The sequence below is a fragment of the Pongo abelii genome, chromosome 3 (genome assembly GCF_028885655.2).
Source record: "Pongo abelii isolate AG06213 chromosome 3, NHGRI_mPonAbe1-v2.0_pri, whole genome shotgun sequence".
NCBI lineage: Eukaryota > Metazoa > Chordata > Mammalia > Primates > Hominidae > Pongo > Pongo abelii.
In genome coordinates, this window is record NC_071988.2 from 197,339,457 (window position 1) to 197,358,214 (window position 18,758).

Here is an 18,758-nt window from a genome sequence, read left to right on the forward strand (position 1 = left end):
GTACCATGCTGTTTTGGTTACTGTAGCCTTGTAGTATAGTTTGAAGTCAGGTAGTGTGATGCCTCCAGCTTTGTTCTTTTGGCTTAGGATTGACTTGGTGATGCGGGCTCTTTTTTGGTTCCATATGAACTTTAAAGTAGTTTTTTCCAATTCTGTGAAGAAAGTCATTGGTAACTTGATGGGGATGGCATTGAATCTGTAAATTACCTTGGGAAGGATGGCCATTTTCATGATATTGATTCTTCCTACCCATGAGCATGGAATGTTCTTCCATTTGTTTGTATCCTCTTTTATTTCATTGAGCAGTGGTTTGTAGTTCTCCTTGAAGAGGTCCTTCACATCCCTAGTAAGTTGGATTCCTAGGTATTTTATTCTCTTTGAAGCAATTGTGAATGGGAGTTCACTCATGATTTGGCTCTCTGTCTGTCTGTTATTGATGTATAAGAATGCTTGTGATTTTTGTACATTGATTTTGTATCCTGAGACTTTGCTGAAGTTGCTTATCAGCTTAAGGAGATTTTGGGCTGAGACAATGGGGTTTTCTAGATATACTATCATGTCATCTGCAAACAGGGACAATTTGACTTCCTCTTTTCCTAATTGAATACCCTTGATTTCCTTCTCTTGCCTAATTGCCCTGGCCAGAACTTCCAATACTATGTTGAATAGAAGTGGTGAGAGAGGGCATCCCTGTCTTGTGCCAGTTTTCAAAGGGAATGTTTCCAGTTTTTGCACATTCAGTATGATATTGGCTGTGGGTTTGTCATAAATAGCTCTTATTATTTTGAGATACGACCCATCAATACCTAATTTATTGAGAGTTTTTAGCATGAAGAGTTGTTGAATTTTGTCAAAGGCCTTTTCTGCATCTATTGAGATAATCATGTGGTTTTTGTCTTTGCTTCTGTTTACATGCTGGATTACATTTATTGATTTGCGTATATTGAACCAGCCTTGCATCCCAGGGATGAAGCCCACTTGATCACGGTGGATAAGCTTTTTGATGTGCTGCTGGATTCTGTTTGCCAGTATTTTATTGAGGATTTTTGCATCAATGTTCATCAAGGATATTGGTCTAAAATTCTCTTTTTTTGTTGTGTCTCTGCCAGGCTTTGGTATCAGGATGATGCTGGCCTCATAAAATGAGTTAGGGAGGATTCCCTCTTTTTCTATTGATTGGAATAGTTTCAGAAGAAATGGTACCAGCTCCTCCTTGTACCTCTGGTAGAATTCGGCTGTGAACCCATCTGGTCCTGGACTTTTTTTGGTTGGTAAGCTATTGATTATTGCCACAATTTCAGCTCCTGTTATTGGTCTATTCAGAGATTCAAGTTCTTCCTGGTTTAGTCTTGGGAGGGTGTATGTGTTGAGGAATTTATCCATTTCTTCTAGATTTTCTAGTTTATTTGCGTAGAGGTGTTTGTAATATTCTCTGATGGTAGTTTGTATTTCTGTAGGATCGGTGGTAATATCCCCTTTATCATTTTTTATTGCATGTATTTGATTCTTCTCTCTTTTTTTCTTCATTAATCTTGCTAGTGGTCTATCAATTTTGTTGATCCTTTCAAAAAACCACCTCCTGGATTCATTTATTTTTTTGAAGGGTTTTTTGTGTCTCTATTTCCTTCAGTTCTGCTCTGATTTTAGTTATTTCTTGTCTTCTGCTAGCTTTTGAATGTGTTTGCTCTTGCTTTTCTAGTTCTTTTAATTGTGATGTTAGGGTGTCAATTTTGGATCTTTCCTGCTTTCTCTTGTGGGCATTTAGTGCTATAAATTTCCCTCTACACACTGCTTTGAATGCATCCCAGAGATTCTGGTATGTTGTGTCTTGGTTCTTGTTGGTTTCAAAGAACATCTTTATTTCTGCCTTCATTTCATTATGTACCCAGTAGTCATTCAGGAGCAGGTTGTTCAGTTTCCATGTAGTTGAGTGGTTTTGAGTGAGATTCTTAATCCTGAGTTCTAGCTTGATTGCACTGTGATCTGAGAGATAGTTTGTTATAATTTCTGTTCTTTTACATTTATTGAGGAGAGCTTTACTTCCAAGTATATGGTCAATTTTGGAATAGGTGTGGTGTGGTGCTGAAAAAAATGTATATTCTGTTGATTTGGGGTGGAGAGTTCTGTAGATGTCTATTAGGTCCACTTGGTGCAGAGCTGAGTTCAATCCCTGGGTATCCTTGTTGACTTTCTGTCTCATTGATCTGTCTAATTTGACAGTGGGGTGTTAAAGTCTCCCATTATTAATGTGTGGGAGTCTAAGTCTCTTTGTAGTCACTCAGGACTTGCTTTATGAATCTGGGTGCTCCTGTATTGGGTGCATATATATTTAGGATAGTTAGCTCTTCTTTTTGAATTAATCCCTTTACCATTATGTAATGGCCTTCTTTGTCTCTTTTGATCTTTGTTGGTTTAAAGTCTGTTTTATCAGAGACTAGGATTGCAACCCCTGCCTTTTTTTGTTTTCCATTTGCTTGGTAGATCTTCCTCCATCCTTTTATTCTGAGCCTATGTGTGTCTCTGCACATGAGATGGGTTTCCTGAATACAGCACACTGATGGGTCTTGAGTCTTTATCCAATTTGCCAGTGTGTGTCTTTTAATTGGAGCATTTAGTCCATTTACATTTAAAGTTAATATTGTTATGTGTGAATTTGATCCTGTCATTATGATGTTAGCTGGTTATTTTGCTCATTAGTTGATGCAGTCTCTTCCTAGTCTTGATGGCCTTTACATTTCGGTATGATTTTGCAGTGGCTGGTACCGGTTGTGCCTTTCCATGTTTAGCGCTTCCTTCAGGAGCTCTTTTAGGGCAGGCCTGGTGGTGACAAAATCTCTCAGCATTTGCTTGTCTGTAAAGTATTTTATTTCTCCTTCACTTATGAAGCTTAGTTTGGCAGGATATGAAATTCTGGGTTGAAAATTCTTTTCTTTAAGAATGTTGAATATTGACCCGCACTCTCTTCTGGCTTGTAGGGTTTCTGCCGAGAGATCCGCTGTTAGTCTGATGGGCTTCCCTTTGATGGTAACCCCACCTTTCTCTCTGGCTGCCCTTAACATTTTTTCCTTCATTTCAACTTTGGTGAATCTGACAATTATGTGTCTTGGAGTTGCTCTTCTCGAGGAGTATCTTTGTGGCATTCTCTGTATTTCCTGAATCTGAATGTTGGCCTGCCTTGCTAGATTGGGGAAGTTCTCCTGGATAATATCCTGCAGAGTGTTTTCCAACTTGTTTCCATTCTCCCCGTCACTTTCAGGTACACCAATCAGATGTAGATTTGGTTTTTTCACATAGTCCCACATTTCTTGGAGGCTTTGCTTGTTTCTTTTTATTCTTTTTTCTCTAAACTTCCCTTCTCGCTTCATTTCATTCATTTCATCTTCCAGGGCTGATACCCTTTCTTCCATTTGATCGCATCGGCTCCTAAGGCTTCTGCATTCTTCACGTAATTCTCAAGCCTTGGTTTTCAGCTCCATCAGCTCCTTTAAGCACTTCTCTGTGTTGGTTATTCTAGTTATACATTCTTCTAAATTTTTTTCAAAGTTTTCAACTTCTTTGCCTTTGGTTTGAATATCCTCCCGTAGCTCAGAGTAATTTGATCATCTGAAGCCTTCTTCTCTCAGCTCGTCAAAGTCATTCTCCGTCCAGCTTTGTTCCGTTGCTGGTGAGGAACTGCGTTCCTTTCAAGGAGGAGAGGTACTCTGCTTTTTAGAGTTTCCAGTTTTTCTGCTCTGTTTTTTCCCCATCTTTGTGGTTTTATCTACTTTTGGTCTTTGATGATGGTGATGTACAGATGGGTTTTTGGTGTGGATGTCCTTTTTATTAGTTTTCCTTCTAACAGACAGGACCCTCAGCTGCAGGTCTGTTGGAGTACCCAGCCAGCCGTGTGAGGTGTCAGTCTGCCCCTGCTTGGGGGTGCCTCCCAGTTAGGCTGCTTGGGGGTCAGGGGTCAGGGACCCACTTGAGGAGGCAGTCAGCCTGTTCTCAGATCTCCAGCTGCATGCTGGGAGAACCACTGCTCTCCTCAAAGCTGTCAGACAGGGACATTTAAGTCTGCAGAGGTTACTGCTGTCTTCTTGTTTGTCTGTGCCCTGCCCCCAGAGGTGGAGCCTACAGAGGCAGGCAGGCCTCCTTGAGCTGTGGTGGGCTCCACCCAGTTCAAGCTTCCAGGCTGCTTTGTTTACCTAAGCGAGCCTGGGCAATGGCGGGCACCCCTCCCCCAGCCTCGCTGCCGACTTGCTGTTTGATCTCAGACTGCTGTGCTAGCAATCAGCGAGACTCCGTGGGCGTAGGACCCTCTGAGCCAGGTGCGGGCTATACTCTCCTGGGGCACCGTTTCCTAAGCCCGTCGGAAAAGCACAGTATTCGGGTGGGAGTGTCCCGATTTTCCAGGTGCCGTCTGTCACCCCTGGAAAGGGAACTCCCTGACCCCTTGCGCTTCCCGAGTGAGGCAATGCCTCGCCCCTGCTTCAGCTGGCACATGGTGCACTCACCCACTGACCTGTGCCCACTGTCTGGCACTCCCTAGTGAGATGAACATGGTACCTCAGATGGAAATGCAGAAATCACCCGTCTTCTGCATCGCTCGCGCTGGGAGCTGTAGACCGGAGCTGTTCCTATTCGGCCATCTTGGCTCCTCCCTGTTTCAGCTATTTTAAATGTGCAATTAAATTACTATTGACTATAGTCTCCTTGTTGTGCTATCAAGTAGTAGGTCTTATTCATTCTAAATATTTTTTGGTACCCATTAATCATCCCTCCACCCCCAACTATCCTTCCCGGCCTCTGGTAACCATCCTTCTACTATCACCATGAGTTCAATTCTTTTCATTTTTAGTTCTTACAAACAAGTGAGAACAAGTGATCTTTGTCTCTCTTACCTGGCTTATTTCACTTAACATAATGACCTCCAGTTCCATCCATGTTGTTGCAATTGACAAGATCTCATTCTTTTTTATGGCTGAATCATACTCTATTGTGTATACATAACACATTTTCTTTATCCATTCATCTGTTGATGAACACATAGGTTGTTTCCAAATCTTAGCTATTATGAACAGTGCTGCAACTAACACAGGAGTCCAGATATCTCTTCAATATACTGATTTCCTTTCTTTTGTGTATATGCCCAGCAGTGGGATTGCCGGATCATACAGTTGCTCTATTTTTAGTTTTTTGAGGAATCTCCAAACTGTTCTCCATAGTGGTTGTACTAATTTACATCCCCACCAACAATTTGTAGAGGTAAACCTTTCCTCCACATCTTCTCCAGAATTTGAATGTTATTGCCTGTCCTTTGGATATAAGCCATTTTAACTAAAGTGACTTGATATCCCATTATAGTTTTGATTTGCATTTCTCTCATAATCAATGATGTTGAGAACATCTTTTCATATGCCTGTTTGCTTTTTGTATGTCTTCTTTTCAGAAATGTCTATTCAAATGTTTGCCCATTTTTAAATAGGATTATTAGATTATTTCCTATAGAGGTGTCTGAGCTCCTTAAATATTCTTGTTATTAATCCCTTGCCAGATGGGCAGGTGCAAATATTTTCTTCAATTCTGTGGGTTGTCTCCTCACTTTGTTGATTGTTTCCTTTGCTGTGCAGAAGTTTTTAACTAAATGTGATCCCATTTGTCTATTTTTACATTGGTTGCCTGTTCTTGCAAGGTATTATTCAAGAAATCTTTGCCCAGACCAAAGTCCTGGAGATTTTCCTAAATGTTTTCTTGTAGCAGTTTGATAGTTTGAGGCCTTAAATTTATGTCTTTAGTCCATTTTTATTTGATTTTTATGTATGGTGAGAGATTCTGCATATGGATATCCAGTTTTCTCAGCACTACTTATTAAAGAGACTGTCTTCCCCAGTGTATCTTCTTGGTACTTTTGTCAAAAATGAGCTCACTCAAGGTGTGTGGGTTTATTACTGGGTTCTCTACTGTGTTCCATTGGTCTACATGTCTGTTTTTATGCCAGGATCATGCTGTTTTGGTTACTATAACTCTGTAGTATAATTTGAAGTCAGATAATGTGATCCCTCCAGTTTTGTTATTTTTACTTCAGATAGCTTTGATTTTTCTGGATCTTTTGTGGTTCCATATAAATTTTAGGATTGTTTTCTCAAATTCTGTGAAGGATGTTATTGGGATATTGATAGGAATTGCATTGTATCTGTAGTTTATTTTGGATAATATAAGCATTTTAACAATATTAACTCTTCCAATCAATAAACATGAAATATCTTTCTATTTTTTGGTGTCTTCAATTTCTTTCATCATTATTTTATAGTTTTTATTATAGAGATCCTTCATTTCTTCCATTAATTCCTGAGTATTTAATTTTATGTGTGGCTATGTAAATGAGATTACCTTTTAAATTTCTTTTTCAGATTGTTAACTGTTGGCATATAGAAATGCTACTTATTTGTGTATGTTGATTTTGTATGTTGCAACTTTACTGAATTTGTTTAGCAGTTGTAATTGTTGTTTTTGTGGAGTCTTTAGGTTTTTCCAAATATAAAATCTTATCATCTGCAAACACAGATAATTTGATTTTTTCCTTTCCAATTTTGATGTCCTTTATTTCTCTTGTCTGATTGCTCTAGCTAGGATTTCTAGTACTATGTTAAATAACAGTGGTAAAAGTGGGCATCCTTGTGGTGTTCCAGATTTTAGAGGAAAGACTTTCAGTTTTTCCCCAGTCAATATGATACTAGCTGTGGGTCTCTCGTGTATGGCTTTCATGATGTTGAGGTACGTTTCTTCTATACCCAATTTTTTGAGGGTTTTTTTCTATCATGAGTGGATGCTGAACTTTATCGAATGCTTTTTCAGCAGCAATTGAAATAACAATTTTTGTCCTTCATTCCGTTGATGTGATGCATTACATTGATTGATTTGCATATGGTAAACCATCCTTGCATCCCAGGGATAGATCCTGTTTGTCATGAAGTATAATATTTTCATGTCTTGTTGAATTCAATTTGTTAGTATTTGTTGAGGATTTTTGCATCAATATTCATCAGAGATACTGCCCTGTCGTTTTCTTTTTTTTGATGTGTCTTTATCTGGTTTTGGTATCAGGTAATACTGGGCTTGTACATTGAGTTTGGAAATAGTCTCTTCTCCTTTATTTTTCAGAGTATTTGGAGTAGAATTGGTATTAATTCTTTTAAAAATATTTGGTAGGATTCAGCACTAAAACAATCAGTTTACAGGCTTTTCTAACTGAGAGACTTGACTTTTTATTACAACTTTGATCTCACTGCTTGTTACTGGTCTGTTCAGGCCTTAGATTTTTTTCCTGGTTCAATCTTGGTAGGTTGTATGTATCTAGGAATGTGTCCATTTCTTGTATATTTTCCAATTTGTTGGCAAACAGCTGCTCATGGTAGTCACTAATGATCATTTGAATTTCTTCAGTATCACTTGTAATGTCTCCTTTTTCATCTCTGATTTTATTTATTTGCATCTACTTTCTTTTTTCCTTAGTCTGTCTAAAGATTTGTCTATTTTGTTTAACTTTACAAAAAAAATCAACATTTTATTTTATGGAACTTTTCATTGTTTTCTTCATTTCAATTTCATTTATTTCTGCCTTGATCCATTATTTATTTTCTTCTATTAATTTTGGATTTGGTTTGCTCTTGATTTTCTAATTCTTTAAGATGTATTATTAGGTTTTTATTTGAAGTTTGTCTGCTTTTTTGATGTAGGTTTTTATAGCTATAAACTTTCCTCTTCATACTGCTTTTGCTATATCTCGTAGGTTTTGGTATTTTTGAGTTTTCATTATCATTTGCTTCAGGACATTTTTCAATTTCCTGCTTAATTTCTTCTTTGACCTACTGGTCAATGGAGAGCATGTTGCTTAATTACCACGTGTTTTTAGAGTTTCCCAAATTCCTTTTGTTACTCGATTCTAATTTTATTCCATTGTGGTCGGAGAAGATGCTTGATATTTTTTCAACCTTTTTGACTGTTTTAAGCCTTGTTTTGTAACAGAACATACGATTTATCCTTGAGAATGATTCATGTGCTGAGGAAAATAATGTGTATTCTACAACTGTTGGATGAAATCTTCTCTAAATATCTATCAGATCCATTTGGTCTGTAGTGCAGATTAAGTCCAATATTTCTTTGTTGATTTTCTGTCTCAAAGATTTGTTGAATGCTGAAAGTGGGGTGTTAAAGTGTCCAGCTATTATTGTACTGAAGGGTATCTCTCTCTTTAGCTCTAATAATATTTGCTTTATGTATTTGGGTGCTCCAGCATGGGTGCATATATATTTACAATTGTTATAGAAGAGATCATCTTGTAGAATTAACCCTTTTAACATTACAGTGATCTTTGTTTCTTCTTGTAGTTTTGGTTTTGAAATATATTTTGTCTAAATATAGCTACTCCTGCGTGTTTTTGGTTTCCATTGGCATGGACTATCTTTTTACATCCCTGTATTTTGGTGTATTCTGTCTAAGTGTGTCTTTATAAGTGAAGTGTGTTGAGCTGTTACCTAAGGGCAAGTCTATGTCCACTTTACTTTTCCTTCTGCTTTTCTCAAGTGTAAGTAGACTTGCCTCATAAACACCACAGCTGGGAATGTGCTGAGCCTCACCTGAAGCTATCACGTCTTAAAGGTTCACCCAAAGCCTTTGACATAATACCTGTGTACCACTGCTCGTTATTCAAGGCCTGAGGGCTGTTCAGTTAGCAGGTGATAAATGCTGCCAGGGCTGGGTCCTTTCTTTCAAGGCAGTGGGTTCCCTTCTGGTGTAAGGTGTGTCTAGTAGTGTTTTTCTGGGAGCAAGGGTCTGAAAAGGAGGCCTCAGGACACTGACTAGTTCCCCATCTTGCTGTGGCTGAGCTGGTATCCAAGATGCAAGACAAAGTCCTCCCCACTCTTCCCTCTTCTCTCCTCAAGCAGAAGGAAGGGGTCTCTTTTGGAGCTGTGAATTGTGTAGCCTGGGGTCAGGGGAGGGGTGATGTCAGCACTCCCTTACCCACCCCAGCTGGTGTCTCAGTAGGTTGCATGACCCCTGTCCACTAGCTCTAGGCCCAGGTCAGCATTAGGCATTTCCTTGGAGTTGCAGTCCTTGTGTCCTAGACTGTCTTTCAAATTTATTTAGAGCCCCAGAGCACTTAGCCCGTGGTGGTGAGGCTTGCAGGAACTCAAATCTGAATCATCTGGATAGACAATTCCCCTCTGGCTAGGGCCAGTTTAAATGCTCCCTCCATGGGAGGCGCCAGGTGAGTTTGATCCAGTTTTCCTTTCTGCTATAACAGGACAGCACTGAGTTCAATGCCTCACAATTGCTGCATTCTCCATCCTCCTGCATGCTGAAATGCTCTGCGCACCATGCCAGTACCACTGGGGAGTGCGGAATGCGTGGTGTCAGGGATTCGAGACTATTTTTTCTACCTCTTCAGTGCTTCTTTTAGGGAAATGAAGTTGAAACCAGGTACTGTGAGTGCTCACCTGATTTTTAGTTCTTATGATGGTGCTTTTGTGTGTGGAGATAGTTGTTACATTGGTGTCTCTGTGTGGGGGACAAACAGTAGAGCCTTCTATCCCATCATCTTGTTCTAACTTTTTATACTGTAATATTTTTGTTGAGAATTGTGCTATTTAGCATTGGAAAGTTTCCTTCTTCCTAGATTTGATCTTTTTTTTCTGGAATCCAATTGATCTGAGTTTAAGATTACAAGCTCTACTTTCTCTTTGCTTGTATGGTTTCACTGGCATAATTTGTTCACCTCTTTCTATTCAAGTTTTTCTGAATAACTTTCTTGATTTTATTGTTTCATATACAGTATGGAATTGGTCTTGAGAAAAGATTCAAATTCTTTTTCTCAGAAATTAATACACTTGAAGTATTTGTGTAACAAATATATCAGTATGTTTTCCATGTTATTATTTATTGCATGCTTTCTGTTTTTAAATGTTTTAAAAATCTCCAGTCAGTGACCTGTTAATTTTTTGTGTGTGTTTTATGTGTGTTCTAGAGTGGGTTGGCGTAGAGGTTATAGTCTTAAATAGAAATTTTAAATTATTCTTCAGTGCAATGCACTTTCTCAGTAGATTATTGCATTTTATTAACTTTTTCTGCCTATTTTCCTAAAATTCTAACTGAATTTCACTCATGTACAATTTCATCCTCATATATTATGTTTCAGTTTTATATGTTATTTTTATTTTATTTACATATCCAAAGATGGCTTTGTTTCTAATTTTTATTCTTCGGGTTTGCATTGATATCCCTTGACAGAAAAAAATACCCATGAGACTTGAATGACTCAATTCTCAGTTTGCCACCCATTCTTGTTACAGCATCAGCTTTAACATGTCTCTTACATCCTTGCTGCAATACAAATTTCCTTTTACACCTTTATGAATTTCCAACTACTGGAACTCAGTCTTAATAATACTAATCATATAGATGTATGCATCTTTCACATATGTTCTTTATCATCTGAAGTTTCCATGTAACCTTTTAAAAATAAAAATGATCAGAATGTACTTTGATAGTTGTATAATATTTTATAACCCTTCTGTCTTTCTTCCTCATTGTGATAAACATCTCTTTTGTATAAGCAAATCCATCTTAATAGTTTTTTATCAAACTATTGATGCTTGCATTGATGCATGCATTAATGCTTTTTCAGCCACTTTTTATCTTTTATATGCTGTTATTTTTGAGTAACAGCAATTCACACTTATTAAGTTCTGGTATATATAACAGAAAATTAAAAAATTACTGCGGTTTAAAAAAAAACAGATGTTGATTTTCTCTCATTTAAAAATATTTCAGTGATATGATCCAGGGATGGCAGCATCATGGTGTCATCAAATGCTGTAGGTCCTCCTAACTTCCTGTCCTGTCATCCTCAGTGTTTAGCGTTCAGTGTTTAGTCCCAGCTGTAGGCTATAGTAAGGAAGGGAAGACTGATGAAGAGGAGCTCCTACTTGTTTATTTTAGCTCCTTTTGAGCCCTCTTAATCAGACTATATCTAGTCGTTACATTTATCTATTGATTGCCAAAAATAGTAACATTGCCACATCCATATCTAGGGTTCATGAAGAAACTGGAAAATATAGGTTTTTAACATTATTACTTTTTAAAAAATTTCCAAGGAGCCTGGCTGAAAACTAGGTATTTATTAATGGGATTATTAGTATATAACTTGTATTCTCACTATATTAGTGATACATCCATGAAGTATTTTCATTATTAATTATTGTAATTTGGCAAATACATTGTAAAAGAGAAAGATAAAAGGGATGAGATAGAAAAATTAAGATATTCCAAAAAGTATAAACAAAGGAGACAGTCTAATGCACATGTAGAATTTACAAGTGTACTGATTTTCCATTTTGGATAATAGTGAGAGGCATGCCTAGAAAGATGTTTTGGATTTCAATTAAAGAAGACTACTAATGTAAAAATACCAAAACAATAACTTGATAGCATACTAAATAGCCCTCAGCTTATCTTCAAAATATTATGCTTATTTATGCAGTAGGCATGCCTAAGATTGTTCTTTCATTTTCCCATTTTCCTAATAGTATCATTGTTTTTAATTTAGTTGAATTGTGTTGTATGAAATACATGATTTAATGTTACAAAGAAATACTATTTATTATCTATTCAGAATAGATAACATTTTATCTTTTCCAGCCAATGAGATCAAATGGGACCTAAGGATTTTGCAAAAGCTAAAAAAGAACAACAGCGAAATTGCCTGCTGGCTCAAAACACTATTTTCTATTGCATTATTAACCTTGTTGACCTAAAAAATGTGTTGCATAAGTTTTGGCTAAGAATTTGAAGTTATATTTTTCACACACAAACAGAAATTTTGAGCCCATTTAATAAAACAGTAAGTTACTAAATCCTAACACGGCAATTTTATTCTTTAAATTTACATAGAAAAACATTTGCACCTTTTTCTCTATGTTATCATGTTATATTGAAACCCAATTTTTGACATATTTCCAAATTAAACACAAATGACTACTATAGAGTAGTATTTACATGTACTGATATCAGCCAGTTTTATGTATTAATAATTCAGAATAATTGATTTTTATTTAATGCCATATAGCCTTTTTAAACCCACATCTGAAATGACTATATAACTTATTTGTATTCCCATTCAAAGATAACTAAAACAGCATTAAAATGAGAGTCTGGAAAGAATAAGAGTTCACAGTGCATAATTTCATAATAGAAGGAATTAATTTAGTTTTAAATACACTGATTTTATATTTTATATTTTAATCCATGTAATTGATTGATTTTATATTTTAATCCGTGTAAATTTTATTGAACTAGATATCTTCTCATTAAATTGTATTTTTTTCTCAATAGGAAAACTAAAATATGATAATGAAAAGAAAAATGGTAATAGTTCATTTCAAATGTCTATGATAGGCTGGGTATGGTGGCTCCCACCTGTAATTTCAGTATTTGGGAGGCTGAGACATTGAATCATTTGAGGTCAGGAGTTCAAGACCAGCCTGGACAACATGGTGAAACTCCGTCTGTACTAAAAGTACAAAAAAATTAGCCCGCGGTAGTGGCGCATGCCTGTAATCCCAGCTACTTGGGAGGATGAGGCAGGAGAATCACTTGAGCCTGGGAGGTGGAGGTTGCAGTTAGCTGAGATTGCACCACTGCACTCCAGTCTGGGCCACAGAGTGAGACCCTGTTTCAAAAAAAAAAAATAATAATAATAATTAAGAGTGACCAAAGAAAAAGAAAAGAAATAGAAAATAAACTTGCTTATGGTGATGGTTCTAATCATTCTATCAGAAAATCTCCCCTTGGGATATTAGAAATAAATATTAGTTTTACTGAAATAAAATGTAGAATAGTATTCCTGTTGAGAAATATATTACTACAATGTTTATCTGCTTTTTTATAGACCATTTTATACTTTTACAAATTATATTTACATATGTATTTATAATTGAATGTGCATATTTGTACATGATGTTTCATCTGTAATATTAAAATATCATTACATGATTCAATTATACTTAAAAATAAATCAGAATTAGAGGCACTTCCAGAACAGTAGTATGAGGAGCCTTGTACACTCTGTCTGCACTGAAATAACAACTGGTGAAAATGACAAGAAAACTAACTCTTCCTGGAAGTAGGTCAGTGGACATACAGCAAATTGGGAAATATTTATTCAAAAAAATCTGCTCTGTCCTAGTAAGAATAGTGAGGTCTATGGCATTTGAGTTGCAGCTTGGTTCCTTCCCTTCCTCTCATCTCAGGGTGTTGGAAGCTATAACACTCTAAGCAGGTGTGGCCGGACTACAAGTCTCTCTCACCCATCAGCTCCCAGTTTAAGGCAATGATTTTTTTCTCCAGAAGGGGCCATCTTTCAGCATTTCTCATCCTTCCCACCTGTCTTGCATCAGCTCCACGCAAGTATGGCTAAAAGGTCTGGCCTCTCTTTCTCCACCCAGGCCCCCATTCCCAAGGCAGAAACTCTACCCCTGGGCAAGCTGAGAATATTGGGCCGTGATTGCTTCCACTCCAACTTGCTCACAGGTCAGTAGTTCCATGTTTAGTGAGGCAAACCTAGAAGACTAGAGGCTATCACTCCCACACAGCTCCCTACTTATATAGCTGGAGTCTCATTTCAAAATAAGTGGTCAGCTGTCCTTGCCTCAGGTACCCAGAAATAACTTCTCTAGGGATCATTCCAGCAGGTGAAACAGACCATAAGACCAGAGAGCTCCACGGATCTCTCTAAGGTGACTGGTTTCATTTAGAACAGAGATTGCGGAAGTTCAAATCTAAGGAAAATGTCTAAAACAATGGATATTTTTGTGGTGAGCAATTAAGAAGGGGCTAATGGCTTCAATGTAGGAAAAAGCAAAAGTGTAGAGCAGCTAAAAGTTAACAAAGAGAAACAGGGAAACAGAGATAAAAATATTCCTGGGATTGGAGAAACTCTGAAATATTTATTTCAAAGACAACCCTCTCAAAGGAGTTTAACTTTAATTACATCATACTGTGGAGCAATTTATGCCCAAGGGAAATGTCAAAACAATGGAGTAATCAGCCAGCAGTTAGTGGAGGTTAGCAGCTGGGTGTAATTCTGATGGAGGTAGACCAGCTAGAAACAAAAAGGTGTACAGAGAATGAAAGAGTCAAAGTGACCTTAATTAAACCTATCATCCATCCCTTGGTGAGGAGGATCAAGGTTACTGTGCATATGCTCAGAGCTGTGCACTCTTAGGGGTGACATTAGAGGGTGCACAATGTAGGGAAAATAAATTTCACAGAACTAGCCCAGCTGAGTCACTAAGCAAATAAATAAGCAAGCACACAGCAGCAACTCTAAGTTGGGGTGGGAGATTTATAACAAGTTGCTACAATATATTACTTAAAATATCAAATTTTAACACAATTTAGGAGATATGCAAATTTTGGAAAGGATGACATCTCCTCCACAGAAGCATACACACCCACCCACAACAAAACAAAATGAACAAATAAATGACTCTGTCCTTGAAAGGGCTCAAAGGTTGGATTTAACAGACACATTTCTCAAAGCAGCTATTATAAGTATGTTCAAAGAACTAAAAGAAATAATTAAGAATTAAAGATAGGTATGATGATGAGCTCAAAAGTAAAAATAATATTAATAAACAGAATTTATACAAAATCAATAAAAATTTTGGACATGAAACATATAATTAGTAAAATTTTTTAAAAATCATGAGAGGGCCTCAGTAAAACATTTGAGCAAAAAAATAAGATCAGGAAATTTGAAGATAAGAAGACAGATTATGTAATATGAAGTAGGGAGAGAAAACAGAATGAAGAAAAATGAACACAGGCACAAAGAAACGTGGGATACCTTTAAGCACACCAACACACATACATGGGAGTACCAAAAGACAGGAGAAAAAATAACAGATAAAAATATTTTTAAAGTGGGTTAAATACTTCTCAAATTTGATGAAAAATATTAATTTAACACATCTAAGAAACTCAATCAAACACAAGTATAATAAATAGAAAAAGAAAAAATTAAAGCCCAGACAAATCAGGAAAAGTATATTGAAAAATAAAGAGAAAATCATGAAAGCAACAAGAGAAAAATGATCCATAAAGTACAAGGAAGTTCAATAAGACAAATAGCTGACTCCTCATGAGAAATAATAGAGGTCAGAAAGCAGTGAGATGACATATTCAAAGTTCTGAGAGAAAAAAAAGTAGTCAAAGAAGAAACTTAGATTCAGCAAAAGTCTTTCAAAAATGAAGTAAAAAATAGAGACATCACCCAAAAAGCACAAATTAAAAAAAACATATTGCTATCACACCACCTTACATAAAATAAGAAAGAAAGTCTTCTTGATGATATCAGGGGTTACCAGAGGATGATTCAAATACACACACAAAAAAGAGTACTAGAAAAGTACTTATTTAAGACACTGCAATAGACAGCATAATTAGATATTTCTCCCTTTTTCTATTATGTAATTTAAAAAGCATTCGAATAAACCTATGTATATAATTGCATTGTTAGGCCTATAACATGTAGCAGTGTAACATATTTGACAGTAATAGCATAAAGAAAGCAAGAATGAAAGGGAGGATGCTACTATCAACCTTGCTGGAAAACAAAAGAATTACAAAAAATATGAAAAGATGTATGACAGCATTATTAATCTAGACAAAATGAATAAATTCTTAGATATAAACTACTGAAAATGATGCAAAAAGAAATAGAAAATCAGAATAGACTTATGACAAGTAGCTAAGTAAATGAAGCCACAAGAATCCAAATGTAATGTATAAAATTGGCAAATTTATAGAGACAAAAAGTAGATTAGTGATTACCTAACATGATGGGGATGAGGAGGTTGTCAATGGAGAATGACAATTTAATGTGTGAAAGGCTTCTTTTTAGGATGAAGAAATATTCTAAAAATTAGACTGTGGTAACAGTTGCACAGCTCTATGTATATACCCCAAATAATTGTTTTTACACTTCAAGTAGATAAATTGTGTGATATATGAATTATTTCTCAATAAATGTATTTAAAATATTAGCACATTGATTTTTAGTATCTTTTAATTTTTAGTAACTTTTAATAATAAGTTTATACTCTTTGTATGTTTCAGACAAATAATATAATTTCCATTCTTCTCAATAGGAGAGAAAAGATTAAAAAAAGGATCTCACAGAAAAGTGAAAAATTCATACAAATGCAGAAACTATTACTTTTCTAAATAATTTCTTAAAGTAGCTAAGTTTTCTAGTACTTTTGGTACCACAGTATCACATGTTTTAACTAAATTCAAGGTTGAATTTTCTTTTCAAAAATCTAAGGAATAAAAGCAAAAGACTTTCACTTAGTCTTTCAGAAATATTTTTATTTCTACTTTGTTCTTTGCTTCGCATTCTCTGAATATTGATATTGCATTTGTTTTGATTAAAAACAAACCAGATTTTTTGTGTGTATGAGAAAAATACATCTCAATTTGTTTATGCAGTATTAGGTAGGAATTTTGTGTTTTGCTTTAAAAAATCAATTCAAACTTCTACAATATAATAGACATGAAAGAGAATTTTCTTGAATCTGCATCTATATATGATCTGGCTAATATCTCATTTCCCATTAAGCTTATTTTAACCAACTGGAATTATTTCATTAGATAGTATCAATATTACAAAAATCTAAAGTTTGAACACATGCAAGTAAAGAAAATTCAGATATGTTAAAGTATTGCTAACATCTAACAAAATAATTTCAATTTGTTGAAATAGGCTGAATCCTTGGGATTCCGTTTTTTAAACTAAAAACTTTAGACAAATTAAATTTAACAGAGTTTATTTGAACAAAAAAAAAATTTATGAATTGGGTAGCACTCAGTGCCAGGAAAGGTTGAGAGCTCCAACCAGCAATGTAAACAGGAGGTATTTACATACAGAAAAAAATAGCTGACATAAGTAAACAGCTTGATTGATTACAGCCAGGTGTTAGCCATATTTGGGCATGGTGTGATGAGGCATTTGCCTTATATGAATATGGAATGATCACTTGGCAGCCTTTGATTGGTGGAAATTTGGCTGCTGGGATTGTTTGTAACTCTACTTATTTACAAGAAGATTCTCTTAAGTTACGTTGCTGTTTCCTCCATAAAGATTCAAAATACAGAGTCAGCTTCAGACCAAATTTAAATTCATTTAATTAGTTTATGCTATAAATAAGAATAAATGTCTCAGAGAATTCAGATACTTACATTAATAACGTAACATATACAAATAAATTGATGTTTGTTCTAACATAAATTCTTTGAAAGTATATAATGTATGCATTTAAACTTACCTTTATATCTAAAAAATTTTATCCCATTGCTTTTCTCAACTACTTGTAATATGTCTTTGGCTGAAAAAGAATAATAGTAAATACATTTGCATAATGATATATAAATTTGTCTTTGAATGTTCATTTGCTAGTCACATTATTCATATTTTAGTTTTAATACTATAAGAGCATACAAAAGCAAATCCTCTTTCTATGTTGTCATTCTCTTAGTTGATATGCTAAAATACAAAGAGAAACATAGAACATTAGAAACTAATCCTACTCCACTGAAGCTTTAAGATTAGAAATAATAAGCACAAAAGGTAAGGCTATCCCATAGCATACTAATTAACATAGTTAATAAACAGTTTCTGTACACTAGGCCAATTGGGTCTTGGCCAAAAGCCTGCCATATCTCTTATTATTAACACTCATATCTTTAAAATGAATATAGCTACATGACTAAAAATTCCTTTTTTCCAGCTTCCCATGCATCATACTGTAGCCATAAAAATAAATTCTGACAATTAGGATGTAAAAGGAACTGATGAGATTTAAAATGTAATATGACAATTTTATCACATCATTTATAAAGAAGAGTCTTGGCTTTCTTTGAAATTTTGTCCCTCATGCAGCCTGAAATGCAAATGTATCTGAAACTCAAGGAGCCATCTTGGATCAGGGGGACTAAGACTACACAGTAAAGAAATGACCTAGAAAGAGGTGAAATCCATAATGAATTCATAAAGCTGCCTATCAGCCCTGGCAAGGCTCCTTGAACTTCTACTGGGAAACAAATCAACTTTTTAAAACCAATTCTTTGGAGGATTAATAGCCTGGATTTCTAACTGATAAATGCTGAAGCATAAACAATCAGAGGGCTCAGCTCACTTGTTTCCTGCCTCTTGGAGCACATTATCCTTTGTAGCCTTACATACAGTGTCTTTTAAACCATTGTTTCATACATTTTGCTAAGTTCTGCTTAATTCAGGTGGGAGGGTAAATCCTGTTCCTTTTATTTTATCTTTGCCAGAAGTAGAAATGTCCAAGCATGTTGATTAACCACAACTTCACTTAAAAAAAAAAAAAAGTCTGACTTACTAATAACACTTTCTATCAGCAAGTGAATGGTTTGGTTAGACAGGTTTTACATATTTATGAAGTAAATTATTAATAAGCAAAAACTAAAACAGAAGCGGCACATAACAACATGGATGAATCATGAAATAATTATGCTGAGTACGGAAAAACAGATTCTGCAGATTTTATTCTGAATTATTCCACCTGTAAGAAAACTAAAAAATGACAATCTGAGAGGTGACAGGGTGCTGGCAGCCCTTGCTAGCTCTCGGGGCCTCCTCGGCCTCCGCGCCCACTCTGGCCGCACTTGAGGAGCCCTTCAGCCTGCCGCTGCAC

General features: G+C 35.8%; 1 long non-coding RNA gene across 3 annotated transcripts in view; it reads right to left on the reverse strand.

Moving 5' to 3' along the window:
* The window catches only part of LOC129059148 (uncharacterized), a 370,307-nt gene that overhangs the window by 14,772 nt on the left and 336,777 nt on the right, over window positions 1-18,758 (reverse strand). For all 3 annotated transcript variants that reach the window (XR_010139818.1, XR_010139819.1, XR_010139820.1), the window contains exon 5: window positions 17,364-17,423. This is a non-coding gene — a long non-coding RNA (uncharacterized LOC129059148). The remainder of the gene's footprint in view (window positions 1-17,363; window positions 17,424-18,758) is intronic.